Source organism: Peromyscus californicus, unplaced genomic scaffold (assembly GCF_007827085.1).
Source record: "Peromyscus californicus insignis strain IS unplaced genomic scaffold, ASM782708v3 Scaffold_10__1_contigs__length_136768540, whole genome shotgun sequence".
NCBI lineage: Eukaryota > Metazoa > Chordata > Mammalia > Rodentia > Cricetidae > Peromyscus > Peromyscus californicus.
Genome location: NW_026294391.1, coordinates 60,323,741 through 60,338,116, shown reverse-complemented (window position 1 = coordinate 60,338,116; position 14,376 = coordinate 60,323,741).

Sequence of the window (14,376 nt, the reverse complement as noted above, 5' to 3'; positions counted from 1 at the left end):
CAAACTAAAATCAATCAAAAGAGATCAAGAAGGGCATTACATACTCATCACAGGAAAGATCCACCAAGATGAAGTCTCAATTCTGAATATTTATGCCCCAAACACAAGGGCACCCACATATGTAAAAGAAACATTACTAAAGCTTAAATCACATATAAAACACCACACATTAATAGTGGGAGACCTCAACACCCCACTTTCACCACTGGACAGATCTCCCAAATTGAAACTTAATAGAGAAATAAAGGACTTAACTGATGTCATGACTCAAATGGACTTAATCGATAGCTACAGAACATTCCATCCTAACAAAAAAGAATATACCTTCTTCTCAGCACCCCATGGAACCTTCTCTAAAATTGACCACATACTTGGCCACAAAACAAATCTAAACAGATACAAAACAATTGAAATAACCTCCTGTGTTCTATCAGACCACCATGGTCTAAAGTTGGATTTCAACAACAACAAAAACTACAGAAAACCTGCAATCTCATGGAAACTGAATAATACCCAACTGAATCACCAATGGGTTAAGGAAGAAATAAAGAAAGAAATTAAAGACTTCCTAGAGATCAATGAAAATGAAGACACCACATATCCAAATTTATGGGACACTATGAAAGCAGTACTAAGAGGGAAATTCATAGCACTAAATGCCCACATAAATAAGTTGGAGAAATCTCACACTAGAGACTTAACAGCATACCTGAAAGCTCTAGAACAAGAAGAAGCACAGTCTCCCAGGAAAAATAGACGCCAGGAAATTATCAAAGTGAGAGCTGAAATCAATAAAATAGAAACAAAGAGAACAATACAAAAAATTAATGAAACAAAGAGTTGGTTCTTTGAGAAAATCAACAAGATAGACAAGCCCTTATCCAAACTAACCAAAAGACAGAGAGAGAGCATCCAAATCAACAAAATCAGAAATGAAAAGGGGGACATAACAACAGACATTGAGGAAATCCAGAGAATCATCAGGTCATATTTCAAAAACCTCTATTCCACAAAACTGGAAAACCTAAAAGAAATGGATGACTTTCTGGATAGGTACCACATGCCTAAGTTAAATCAAGACCAGATAAACTATTTAAATAGTCCAATAACCCCTAACGAAATAGAAACAGTCATTAAAAGTCTCCCAACCAAAAAAAGCCCAGGACCAGATGGTTTCAGCGCAGAATTCTACCAGATCTTCAAAGAAGAGTTAATACCAATACTCTCTAAATTGTTCCACACAACAGAAACAGAAGGAACATTACCAAACTCCTTCTACGAGGCTACAATTACCCTAATTCCTAAACCAAACAAGGATACAACAAAGAAAGAGAACTACAGACCGATCTCCCTCATGAACATTGATGCAAAAATACTCAATAAAATACTGGCAAACAGACTCCAAGAGCACATCAAAACAATTATCCACCATGATCAAGTAGGATTCATTCCAGGGATGCAAGGGTGGTTCAACATACGAAAGTCCGTCAATATAATACACCATATAAACAAACTCAAAGAAAAAAACCATATGATCAGCCGGGCGGTGGTGGCACACGCCTTTAATCCCAGCACTCGGGAGGCAGAGCCAGGCGGATCTCTGTGAGTTCGAGGCCAGCCTGGACTACCAAGTGAGTTCCAGGACAGGCGCAAAGCTACACAGAGAAACCCTGTCTCGAAAAACCAAAAAAAAAAAAAAAAAAAAAAAAAACAAACCATATGATCATCTCACTGGATGCAGAAAAGGCATTTGACAAAATCCAACACCCCTTCATGATAAAGGTATTAGAGCGATCAGGAATACAGGGAACATACCTAAACATAATAAAGGCAATTTACAGCAAGCCAACAGCCAACATCAAATTAAATGGAGAGAAACTCAAAGCAATTCCACTAAAATCAGGAACGAGGCAAGGCTGTCCACTCTCCCCATACTTATTCAATATAGTACTTGAAGTTCTAGCCAGAGCAATAAGACAACATAAGGAGATTAAGGGGATACAAATTGGAAAGGAAGAAGTCAAGCTTTCCCTATTTGCAGATGACATGATAGTATACTTGAGCGACCCCAAAGATTCCACCAAGGAACTGATACAGCTTATAAACACCTTCAGCAACATAGCAGGATACAAGATCAACTCAAAAAAATCAGTAGCCCTCCTATATACAATGGACAAAGAAGTGGAGAAGGAAATCAGAGATACATCACCCTTTACTATAGCCACAAATGACATAAAATACCTTGGGGTAACACTAACCAAGCAAGTGAAGGACCTATATGACAAGAACTTTAAGTCCCTGAAAAAAGAAATTGAAGAAGATGTCAGAAAATGGAAAGATCTCCCATGCTCATGGATAGGCAGGACTAACATAGTAAAAATGGCAATCTTACCAAAAGCAATCTACAGATTCAATGCAATCCCCATCAAAATACCAACACAATTCTTCACAGACCTGGAAAGAATAATACTCAAATTCATATGGAAAAACAAAAAACCCAGGATAGCCAAAAGAATCCTGTACAATAACACAACTTCTGGAGGCATCACGATCCCTGACTTCAAGCTCTACTATAGAGCTACAGTAATAAAAACAGCTTGGTACTGGCATAGAAACCGACATGTGGACCAATGGAATCGAATTGAAGACCCTGACATTAATCCGCACACCTATGAACATATAATTCTTGACAAAGAAGCCAAAAGTGCACAATGGAAAAAAGAAAGCATCTTCAACAAATGGTGCTGGCAAAACTGGATATCAACATGTAGAAGGCTGCAAATAGATCCATATCTGTCACCGTGCACAAAACTTAAGTCCAAGTGGATCAAGGACCTCAACATAAATCCAGCTACTCTGAACCTGCTAGAAGAGAAAATAGGAAGTAGTCTTGAACGCATTGGCATTGGAGACTACTTCTTAAATAGAACACCAGTAGCACAGACTCTGAGAGAAACAATCAATCAATGGGACCTCTTGAAACTGAGAAGCTTTTGTAGAGCAAAGGATACGGTCAACAAGGCAAAGCGACAGCCTACAGAATGGGAAAAGATCTTCACCAACCCCACATCTGACAGAGGACTGATATCCAGAATATATAAGGAACTCATGAAATTAGACATCAAAATGCCCAACAGTCCAATTAAGAAATGGGCTATAGAACTAAACAGAGAATTCTCAACAGAGGAAACTCAAATGGCTGAAAGACATTTAAGGAATTGCTCATCATCCCTAATCATCAGGGAAATGCAAATCAAAACAACTCTGAGATACCACCTTACACCTGTCAGAATGGCTAAGATTAAAAACACTGAAGACACCTTATGCTGGAGAGGATGTGGAGCTAGGGGAACTCTCCTCCACTGCTGGTGGGAATGCAAGCTTGTACAACCACTTTGGAAATCAATATGGCGCTTTCTTAGAAAATTGGGAATCAATCTCCCCCAAGATCCAGCTATACCACTCTTGGGCATATACCCAAGAAATGCTCAACCACACCATAAGAGCACTTGTTCAGCTATGTTCATATCAGCATTGTTTGTAATAGCCAGAACATGGAAACAACCCAGATGCCCTTCAACTGAAGAATGGATAAACAAAATGTGGTACATATACACAATGGAATACTACTCAGCAGAAAAAAACAATGGCATCATGAGGTTTGCAGACAAATGGATGGATCTAGAAAAAATCATCCTGAGTGAGGTAACCCAGACTCAGAAAGACAAACATGGTATGTACTCACTCATAGCAGGATACTAGACATGAAACAAGGATGAATTGTCTGCTACTCACATCACCAGGGAGGCTACCTGGAAAACAGGACCCCAAGAAAGACACAGGGATCGCCCAATGACAGAGAAATGGAATGAGATCTACATGAACAGCCTGGACATGAGTGGGGGTAATGAAAGGCAAGGGTCGAGGGAAAGAGAGCTTGGGGGAGCGGGAGATCCCAGCTGGATCAACAACAGAGAGGGAGAACAAGGAATAGGAGACCATGGTAAATGAAGACCACATGAGAACAGGAAGAAGCAAAGTGCTAGAGAGGCCCACAGAAATCCACAAAGATACCCACACAACAGACTGCCGGCAATGGTCGAGAGACAGCCCGAACTGACCTACTCTGGTGATGGGATGGCCAAACACCCTAATTGTTGTGCTAGAAACCTCATCCAACTACTGAGGGATCTGGATGCAGAAATCCATGACTAGGCCCCGGGTGGATCTCTGGGAGTCCAATTAACGAGAATGAGGAGGGTTTATATGAGCGAGAATTGTTGAGACCAAGGTTGGATAAAGCACAGGGACAAATAGCCAAATGAATGGAAACACATGAACTATGAACCAATGGCTGAGGGGTCCACACTGGATCAGGCCCTCCGAATGGGTGAGACAGTTGATTGGCTTGATCTGTTTGGGAGGCATCCAGGCAGTGGGACCAGATCTTGTGCTCATTGCATGAGTTGGCTGTTTGAAACCTGGGGCCTATGCAGGATTGTTTGGCTTGGCCTGGGAGGAGGGGACTAGACCTACCTGGACTGAGTCTACCAGGTTGACCTCAGTCTGTGGGGAAGGCTTTGCCCTGGAGGAGATGGGAATGGGGGGGGGGCGTTGGGGGGAAGGTGAGGGGGACGGGAGGGGGGAGAACAAGGGAATCCGTGACCAATATGTAGAACTGAATTGTATTGCAAAATAAATTAAAATAAATTAAAAAAAAAATTAAAGTACAAATTTTAGTATGACAAAGAGAAGGTACTGCTAAAGGTGCATTTAAAAAGAAGAATGGTGGAAGGGTAAACGTAGAAAAAGGAAGAAGAAAATGAAGTGTTGGAGAAGCTGTTTTTCCTGTCTTCCCAGCAAGTAGAGACTGCCCGTTATATGCTGGGCACAATGTAATCGACTGGCCTTGTGGATCCCTGTCTTGACAGTGGTGTATGTTATTTTATGAGACTTTATTTCACAAGTGTCCCATGTCTATTGAGCTATGCTCACTTTATAAATGTCCCTTCTTTGTGTGCCAGGGGCCCCTGCTGGTCACAGTTAGCTTTGCAGTCTATGGACTGGACAGGTGATCTCACCCTCCAGAGATCACAGATCATACCATCTGGAGTGCTGAGTTTTCCAGCTGGAGTGATGTCTTGTAAGCCCACTGGGAATGTGGGAAGCAACCAAGGAAGTAAGATCTGTTCAGGTAGGAGAGCTGACAACATTTGGAAGAGCTCATGCGTATTAACCACCATTCTGGGCATGCAGTTGAGGTCTACGAGGCTGCTGGGGCTAAAGTGGTCGTGGGCTCTGTAAGAGATCTACAAGTTCTTGGACTCTAGACTCAGGTTCGTGGTCACCCAAGCCTCAATAGATATGAGTTCCATCTCCTGTAATGTGCCTTAAGTCAATTCAGATATTTGTTGATTGCTCCCACAAGCTTTGTGCTACCATTGCACTAGTATATCTTGGAGGCAAGACACCATTGTAATTCCAAGAGTTTGTAAATGGGTTGGTGTGTACCTTTCTCCTTTGGTAGCATGAAGAGTACCTTCTGGTACCAAGAACACTAGCCAATAGAGGTAAAGGCTATAGGCAGGCACCAGCTCAACTTCTCCATGTTCAATGAGTTGTGTAGGCATTGTTTTCAGCATTAAGGCCTCGCCATCAGTTTGTGGAGAGCAACCTTATAGTCTTGGCAACAGCCTGGGTTGTTTGGGGTACACATGAGACCCCTTTGGCCAACAGCTTGGTCAGATGTAACCCATTCCCAGTACTGAAACTTCATATGGTGATAAGAGATGTCCAGTTGGGGCTCTGTCTCCCCCGTTATTTTGGTGATTTCATTTAGATGACCTTCATATATGTATATATTTTAAGAAGCTTCTACTGTAATAGGTTTCCATACAACACTTCAAATGCCCCTTAATTTTAGATGTCCCTCTCCATATTTCCTCCTTCGTGCCCTTCTTCCCTCCTCGTGCTCACTTCATCTGACTCTTCCAGTCCCCACCCTTCGTCCATTGATAACTATCTATTCTATTTCCTCTTCCTAAGGAGATCTGTCCCTCCCCGAGTACTTTATTTTTTACCTAAACTCTATGGTTTTTATAGACTGTAGCTTGCTTATCTTTGACTTAACAGCTAATATCCACATATAAGCAAATACATATAGTATTTGTCTTTCTGGGTCTGGGTTACCTCACTCAGGATGATTTTTTTCTAGTTCCATCCATTTACCTGTGAATTTAATTTTTTTAAATGTTGGAGTAAAATTCCGTTGTATTTTTTTTTATCCATCCATCCATTGACAGACACCTAGATTATTCCCAATTTCTGACTATTACGAACAAAACAGCATTGAGCATGGTTGAGGAAGTGTCTCTGTAGTAGGATGAAGCATCCTTTGAGTATATGCTCACGATTAGTACAATTGGAACTTGAAGCAGATCAGTTGTCTTCTTCCTGAGTTACTACCATACTTATTTTCATAGTGGTTATACAAATTTGCACTCCTGCCAGCAACAGATGAGTGCTCCCCTTACTCCACGTCTTTGCCAGCATGAAATGTCACTTATTTTATTGATCTTGGCCCTTCTGACAGATGTAAAATGAAATATCACAGTAGTTTTGATTTGCATTTCCCCGATGACTAAAGGATGTTGAACATTTTTTAAGTGCTTCTCAGCCATTTGAGTTTCCTCTTGAGAATTCTGTTTAGATCTGAACCTAATTTTTAAAATTGGATTATTTTGTCCTTAATATTTATTTCATATCTTGAGGTTTATTTGAGTTCTTTATATGTTTTCGATATTGGTCCTCTATCAGATGTGTAGTTGGTAAAAATCTTTTCCCATTCTGTGGGTTGCTGCTTTGTCTGAACGACAGTATCCTTTGCTGTGCAGAGAATTTTCAGTGTCATGAAGTCCCATTTATTAATTGTCAATCTCAGTGCCTGTGCTATCATTGGTGTTATATTCAGGAAGTCGTTTCCTGTGCCAATGCATTCAAGACTACTTCCTACTTTCTCTTCTATCAGGTTCAGTGTAACTGGATTTATGTTGAGTCTTTGATCCATTTGGAGTTGAGTTTTTGCAGGGTAATAAGTACGGGTCTATTTGGATTCTACAGGCGGACATCCAGTTTGACCAGCACTATTTGCTGAAGATGCTGTTTTTTTCTGGTGTGTATTTCTGGATTGTTTTTTATCAAAAATCAAACATCCATAGGTCAGGCATAGTCTTCAGTACTATTCTACTGATCGACATGAATGTTTTTTTATACCAGTATCATGCTGTTTTTATTACTATAGCTCTGTAGTACAGCTTGAAATCAGGAATAGTGATACCCCCAGCAGTTCTTTTATCATTTAGGATTGTTTTAGTTATCCTGTTTTTTGTTTGTTTGTTTGTTTGTTTGTTTGGTGTGTGTGTGTGTGTGTGTGTGTGTGTGTGTGTGTGTGTGTGTGTCCATATGAACCTGAAAATTGTCCTTTCAAGTTCTGTGAAGAATTGTGTTGGAATTTTGATGAGTATTGTATTGAATCTGTAGATTGCCTTTGGTGGATGGCCACTTTTACTATGTTAATTCTACCGATCCATGAGCCTGGGAGACCTTTCCACCTTCTGATATCTTCTTCAATTTCCTTCTTCAAAGACTTGAAGTTCTTGTCATGCAAGTCCTTCACTTGCTTAGTTAGAGTTACCCCAAGATACTTTATATTATTTGAGGCTATTATGAAAGATATTGTTTCCCTGATTTCTTTCTCAATCCATTTTGCCATTTGTATAGGAAGGCTACTGATTTTTGTGACTTAATTTTGTATCCAGCTACTTTGCTGAAAGTGTTTATCAGCTGTAGGAGTTTCCCAGTGGAATTTTTTTTTTTTTTTTTGGTTTTTCGATACAGGGTTTCCCTGTGTAGTTTTGCGCCTTTCCTGGATCTCACTCTGTAGACCAGGCTGGCCTCAAACTCACAAAGATCCACCTGCCTCTGCCTCCTGAGTGCTGAGATTAAAGGTGTGCACCACCACCACCCGGCCACAGTGGAATTTTTAGGGTCAGTTACATATACTGTCATATCATCTGCAAATAATGATACTTTGACTTCTTCCATTTCAATTTGTAACTCCTTGATCTCCCTTAATTGTTTTATTGCTCTATCTAAGACATCAAGTATTATATTCAACAGGTATGGAGAGAGTGACTTGTTCCTGATTTAGTGGAATTGCTTTCTCTCTTTTGAAGTGGATGTTGGCTATGGGCCTGCTGTCAACTGCCTTACTATGTTGAGGTACGTGCCTTGTATTCCTAATCTCAATGGGACTTTTATCATGAAAGGTGTTGGATTTTGTCAAAAGCATTTTCTACATCTAATGAGATGAGCATGTGGTTTTCTTATTTGAGCCTGTTTATATAGTGGATTACATTTATCAATTTACATATGTTGAACCATCCCTGTATCTCCTGGATGAAATCTACTTGATCATGGTGGATGATCTTTTTGATGTGTCCTTGGATTTAGTTTGCAAGTATTTTATTGAGATTTTTTTGCATATATGTTCATAAGGAAAATTGGTCTGTAATTCTCTTTCTTTGTTATGTCTTTGTGTGGTTTGGGTATCAGGGTAACTGCAGCCTCATAAAATGAATTGGGCAATGTTCCTTTTGTTTCTATTTTGTGGGCTAATTTGAGGAGTATTGGCATTAACTCTCCTTTGAATGTCTGGTAGAATTCTGTGCTAAAACCATCTGGGTCTGGTTTGTTGTTGTTCTTGGTGGTGGTGGTAGACTTTTTTAAAAAATTTTTTAATTAACTTTTTTGAGATAGGGTTTCTCTGTGTAGCTTTGGAGCCTTTCCTGGAACTCGCTCTGTAGCCCAGGCTGGCCTCGAACTCAAAGAGATTCACCTGCCTCTGCCTCCCGAGTGCTGGGATTAAAGGCGTCTACTGCCTGGCTGCTGTTGGTAGACTTTTAATGACTGCTTCTATTTCACTAAAAGTTATAGATCTGTTTAAATTGCTTATCTGATCTTGATTTAACTTTAGTAGAAAAATACTCATTTCTTTTATATTTTCCAATTTGGTGGAGTACAGGTTTTTAAAGTAAGTCCTAATGATTCTCTGGATTTCCTCAGTGTGCATTGTTATGTCCCCTCTTAATCTCTAATTTTGTTAAGTTGTATGTCACTCTCTGCCTTTTAGTTAATTTGGCTAGGGAATTGTCAATACTACTGATTTTCTCAAAGAACTCTTTGTTTAATTGATTCTTTGTATTGTTTTTGTTTGTTTGTTTCTATGTTATTGATTTCAGCCCTAAGTTTTATTGCTTCTTGGGTGTGATTTCTTCTTTTTTCTTCCAGATATTTCAGATGGGCTGTTAAGTTCTTAGTATGAAATCTCTCCAATTTCTTGATGTAGGCACTTAGTGCTATGAACTTGCCTTTTAGAACTGCCTTCATTATGTACCATAAGTTTGGATATGTAGTGTTTTCATTTTCATTCAATAATTGAAATATTTTCATTTTGTTCTTAATTTCTGTCTTGACCTATTTTTCATTCAGTAGTGAGCTGTTCAGTTTCCATGAGCTTGTAAACTTTTTACTGTTTTAGTTGTTGATATCCAGCTTCAATCCATGGTGGTCAGATAGGATGCACAGTGTTATTTCACTTTTCTTGTATCCATTTGAGACTTGCTTTGTGTTCAAGTATGTGGTCAATTTTGGGAAAGTTCCATGAGCTGCTGAGAAGGTATGTTCTTTTGAGTTTGGGTGAAATGTTCTGTAAATACGTGTTAGGTCCATTTGGCTTACGATGTCAGTTAACTAACTCCAGCATTTCTCTGCCTAGTTTTTGTCTGGACAACCTGTATATTGGCCAAAGTGGGACATTGAAGTCACCTGCTATTCTTGCATGAGGGTCAATATGTGATTTAAAGCTTTAGTAGTGTCACTTTTATGGACTTGGGTGTTCTTGTGTTTGGTGTATAGATGTTAAGAATTGCAACATCTTCTTGGTGGATTTTTACTTTGATGAGTATGTAGTGGCCTTCCCTATATCTTCTGATTAGTTTTGGTTTAAAGTCTATTTTGTCAGATATTAAAAATCGCTATGCTGGCTTACTTCTTGGTTCCATTTTCTTGGAATATCTTCCCCCATTCTTTTACCCTGAGGTGATATCTATCCTTGATGCAAATCTCACCAACAAAATAGAAGAAACGGAAGAGAGAATCTTGGTTCCATTTTCTTTCTTGGATGCAGCAGCAGGATGGATCTTGTTTTAGAATGAGTTCTGTTAGTCTGTCTGTCTTTACTGGGGAGTTGAAGCCATAGGTATTGAGAGTTATCAATGAGTAATGTTTGTGGATTCCTGTTATTTTGTTGTTATGGTTGTCCCCCTTTGATTAGTTCGTTTGGGATTATTTATTTCTTACGTTTTCTTGGATGTGATTAACCTCTTCAGGTTGACATTTTCCTTCTAGTGCCTTCTATAATGCTGGATTTGTAGATAGGTTTTGCTTAAATTTGGTTTTTTCATGAAATGTCTTTTTCTCCAACTGCTATGATTGAAAGTTTTGGTGGCTATAGTAGTCTGGGCTGGCATCTGTGCTCTCTTAGAGTTGCCATTGCATTGTAATACAGATATCACATCATCAAATTTTAATTGAATCAAAAGCAAGTTGTATTGAGAAAAAAGTAAATCTGGGGAGTCTGGTGAATAATCATATTTTTAATCATTCACTTGAGGTTTCTAAGCAATTTCAGAACATGGCTAATTTTTCATTTTACCTATGAGATTCACCTTCATTTTCAGAAGTATACAGTAAAATTTTGCATAAGCTACATGATAAAAGATGATATCATTGTTCTCATAATGTATATGTTATTATGTTTTCTAGAATTTTCTAAGGATGATAGGTTTAGATTTAGGGTACAAATATGGATAAATATGAGTATAGTCATATATATACAATTTTGTTTTTCTTAGCATATTCACTATTTTATTAGCAGATACCTATAGTTATAACTATAGACAATCTATAATCTTTTAACCTCCTTAATACCTACTGAATCAGTAGTTTAAAATTTTTAAATTCTAGTTTCTCTCATACCCATGTTGACATATAAGACATACTTTGTCTTCTTTTACAGTAATATTCTTTTGATTTTTTCAAAAACTCTAAATGTTTGCATTTTAGCTGAAATTATTTTAGAATTTAACACTATTTTATGCTGTTGTAATGTTTTATGTATACATTATTTTCTTATATTTATATATAACTCTCTTGCTTACTAAAGTAGTCAAGAAGAACCAATTTCCTAACCCATAGCTGCAACCAACAACTAAAAATGATTTTAAAAAACTATTTTAGGACCAGGCAAGGTGGTGCACACCTTTAATCCCAGTACTCAGGAGGCAGAGGCGGGAGGATCTCTGTGACTTTGAGGCCAATCTGGTATGCAGAGCAAATTTCAGGTCAGTGAGACATGTCTACCAAAACTGTTTTCATCTCACAACTGATATATTAGAATACAGTTATTTGATGCAAGAAATTAAGAAAAAGAGAAAGAAAAAAAGAAAGAAAATTATGAAATTGGAAAAAAGTATAAATTAAATTATTATAAACACCACATTTTCTATTGTATTTTATACAACAGAGTATTTTTAGATATAATTACTATGCTTGTTAAATTTGATATCATTTTGAGATTAGTCACTTGAGTTTATAGAAAAAGAGTAAATTTTTAAGACAAGGTCTTATTCAGTCTTAAACTCATTAAGTAGCTGTGGTTGATCTTGAACTTCTGATCCTCCTGTCTCTACCTCTAAGTGCCAGGATTATAGATGTGTATCACTAGATCTAGTTTATGTGATACTGGGGATTGCACGGAGGGCTTTGTATACCCTAGAGGCAATATGAATGAGAAGTTAGTAAGACATTTTTTGATGATACAGTAACTCAGCCAATTGAACATTTATCCATGAATATGAAGAATGACATCCAAAGAATCCTTTTCACTTACAAATGGAAAAATCCATGAATTAGCTGAAGTTAATGTTACTGCTTGGAAATAAATACACATGTTGCTGGAATATGAAAGGTGCTGAACTTTTTGAACCTTATGGTTTATCCTGGAACAACTATGTTATCATTGACAGTATGATGATGCAAAAGCAGTGGTGGGAAATTTTCTGGTCCTTTAGTCAAGACAACTGCACCACTGTATTTTTCACCCACATGCACTTACAGGAAACAATTTAAATTATAGTTTTGTTCAATAATGTCCTTGATAAAAACAATAGACATTTGTGCTGGCTAGTTATTGTTAAATTGACACAAGCTAGGGTCATCTGGGAAGAGGAACCTCAATTGAGAAAATGCTTCCATCAGACTGGGCTGTAGGCAAGTCTATGGAGGCATTTTCTTGACTAATAATTGATGTAAGTGGGCCCAACCCACTGAGGCCAATGCTACCCTGGAAAGGTAGCCCTGGGTATTACAAGAAAAGCAGCTGATCAAGCCATGGGGAACAAGCCAGTAAGCCAATTTTCCCATCACCTCTGCCTCTGCTCCTATCCTGTCTTCCTTCAATGATTGACTGTGATTGGAACATGTAAGCCAAATAAACCCTTTCTTGCCTGAGCTGTTTTGGTCATGGTGTTTATCACAACAATAGACCGAATAGGACAATGCTATTTTATTAAGTCTTTACCTTTAAGTAAATTAAGAAAATTCTGTGGGATAACACTTTTACTATGTACTGAAATATGACATAAGTCTTATAAAAAGCACTTGTTTGATCAGAGAGCTGAGTTATAGCCACATTTTTTTTCATGGAACACCATTTTCATTTGAAAAGAGAACTGGCAAAAGGACCATGGCTAGTCAGCAGGCATTGCCTCAAAATGGAATGAAGTATCCATGTTACTGCAAGGAAAATAATGGACAATATTTGTCACTAATGATAACATTTAAGCTTTCAGGGAAAAGTGGAACTTCGAAAAACCTGGATCTACCTCTATGAGTCTGACTTTTCTGAAGAGATCAGTGATGGTAACACATATGGTATTCTGGATATTTTACAATTGAGTGCATCAAAATTTGGAAGACCTGCCCAAAGACATGAAATATTTTTCTATACTATGAAATATTTTCCATATAGTTAATGTATGTCATTCCAAACTCACACATGGTGGAAGTTCCACTTAAGACACAAGATAGACCAATGTATTGAACTATAACAGAATCTGAACCATGCATTGATAGAATATCAGAGTTCATGCTGTAATCTTAATTTAAAAACCGTTACCAAGCCGGGTGGTGGTGGCGCACGCCTTTAATCCCAGCACTTGGGAGGCAGAGCCAGGTGGATCTCTGTGAGTTCGAGGCCAGCCTGGTCTCCAAAGCGAGTTCCAGGAAAGGCGCAAAGCTACACAGAGAAACCCTGTCTCGAAAAACAAAACAAAAAACAAAACAAAAAAAAAACAAAAAAAAAAAAACGTTACCAATTGCTGAGTTTGTTAAGGAATCAAAAAAGAATATCCAAAATTATTAGAAAAAAGCTATTATAATATTTCTCCCTTTTCTAACCCTATAGTCATTTAAATCTAAATTTTCTTCAAGCAAAACAGGAGGTTATAGTGTGGAACATTAGTTTGAGATGTGTTACATTCATTTATGCTGTGGAATATTTGTTTAATGATACAAAGATGTGTTGTATTATTTTTAAGTTGCATTTGTTTAACTCTGTGAAACTGTGTTACTTTGCCTGCCTAAAACACCTGATTGATCTAATAAAGAGCTGAATGGCCCATATCTAAGCAGGCGAGGGCTAGGCGGGGCTGTCAGACAGAGAGAATAAATAGAAGGAGAAAAAGAGAAGAGGAAGGAGCAAGAAAAGGTGGCGAGAAGGATGCCAGGAGTCAACTACCCAGCCACACAGCCAGCTACAGAGAAAGAAGTAAAGAAAGATATATAGAATAGAGAAAGGCAAAAGCCCAGAAGCAAAAGGTAGACGGGATAATTTAAGAAAAGCTGGCTAAAAATAAGCCAAGCTAAGGTTGGGCATACATAAGTAAGAATAATTCTCTGTGTATTCATTTGGGAGCCGAGTGGTGAGCCCCCAAAGAGTAAAAAAAAAAATAGAAGGTTGAATTCACAAGTAGACATGAAGTTAAGCTACACATTAAAAGATATTTGAGGCCGGGCGGTGGTGGCGCACGCCTTTAATCCCAGCACTCGGGAGGCAGAGTCAGGCGGATCTCTGTGAGTTCGAGTCCAGCCTGGGCTACCAAGTGAGTTCAAGGAAAGGCGCAAAGCTACACAGAGAAACCCTGTCTCGAAAAACCAAAAAAAAAAAAAAAAAAAAAAGATATTTGAAAAACTGTA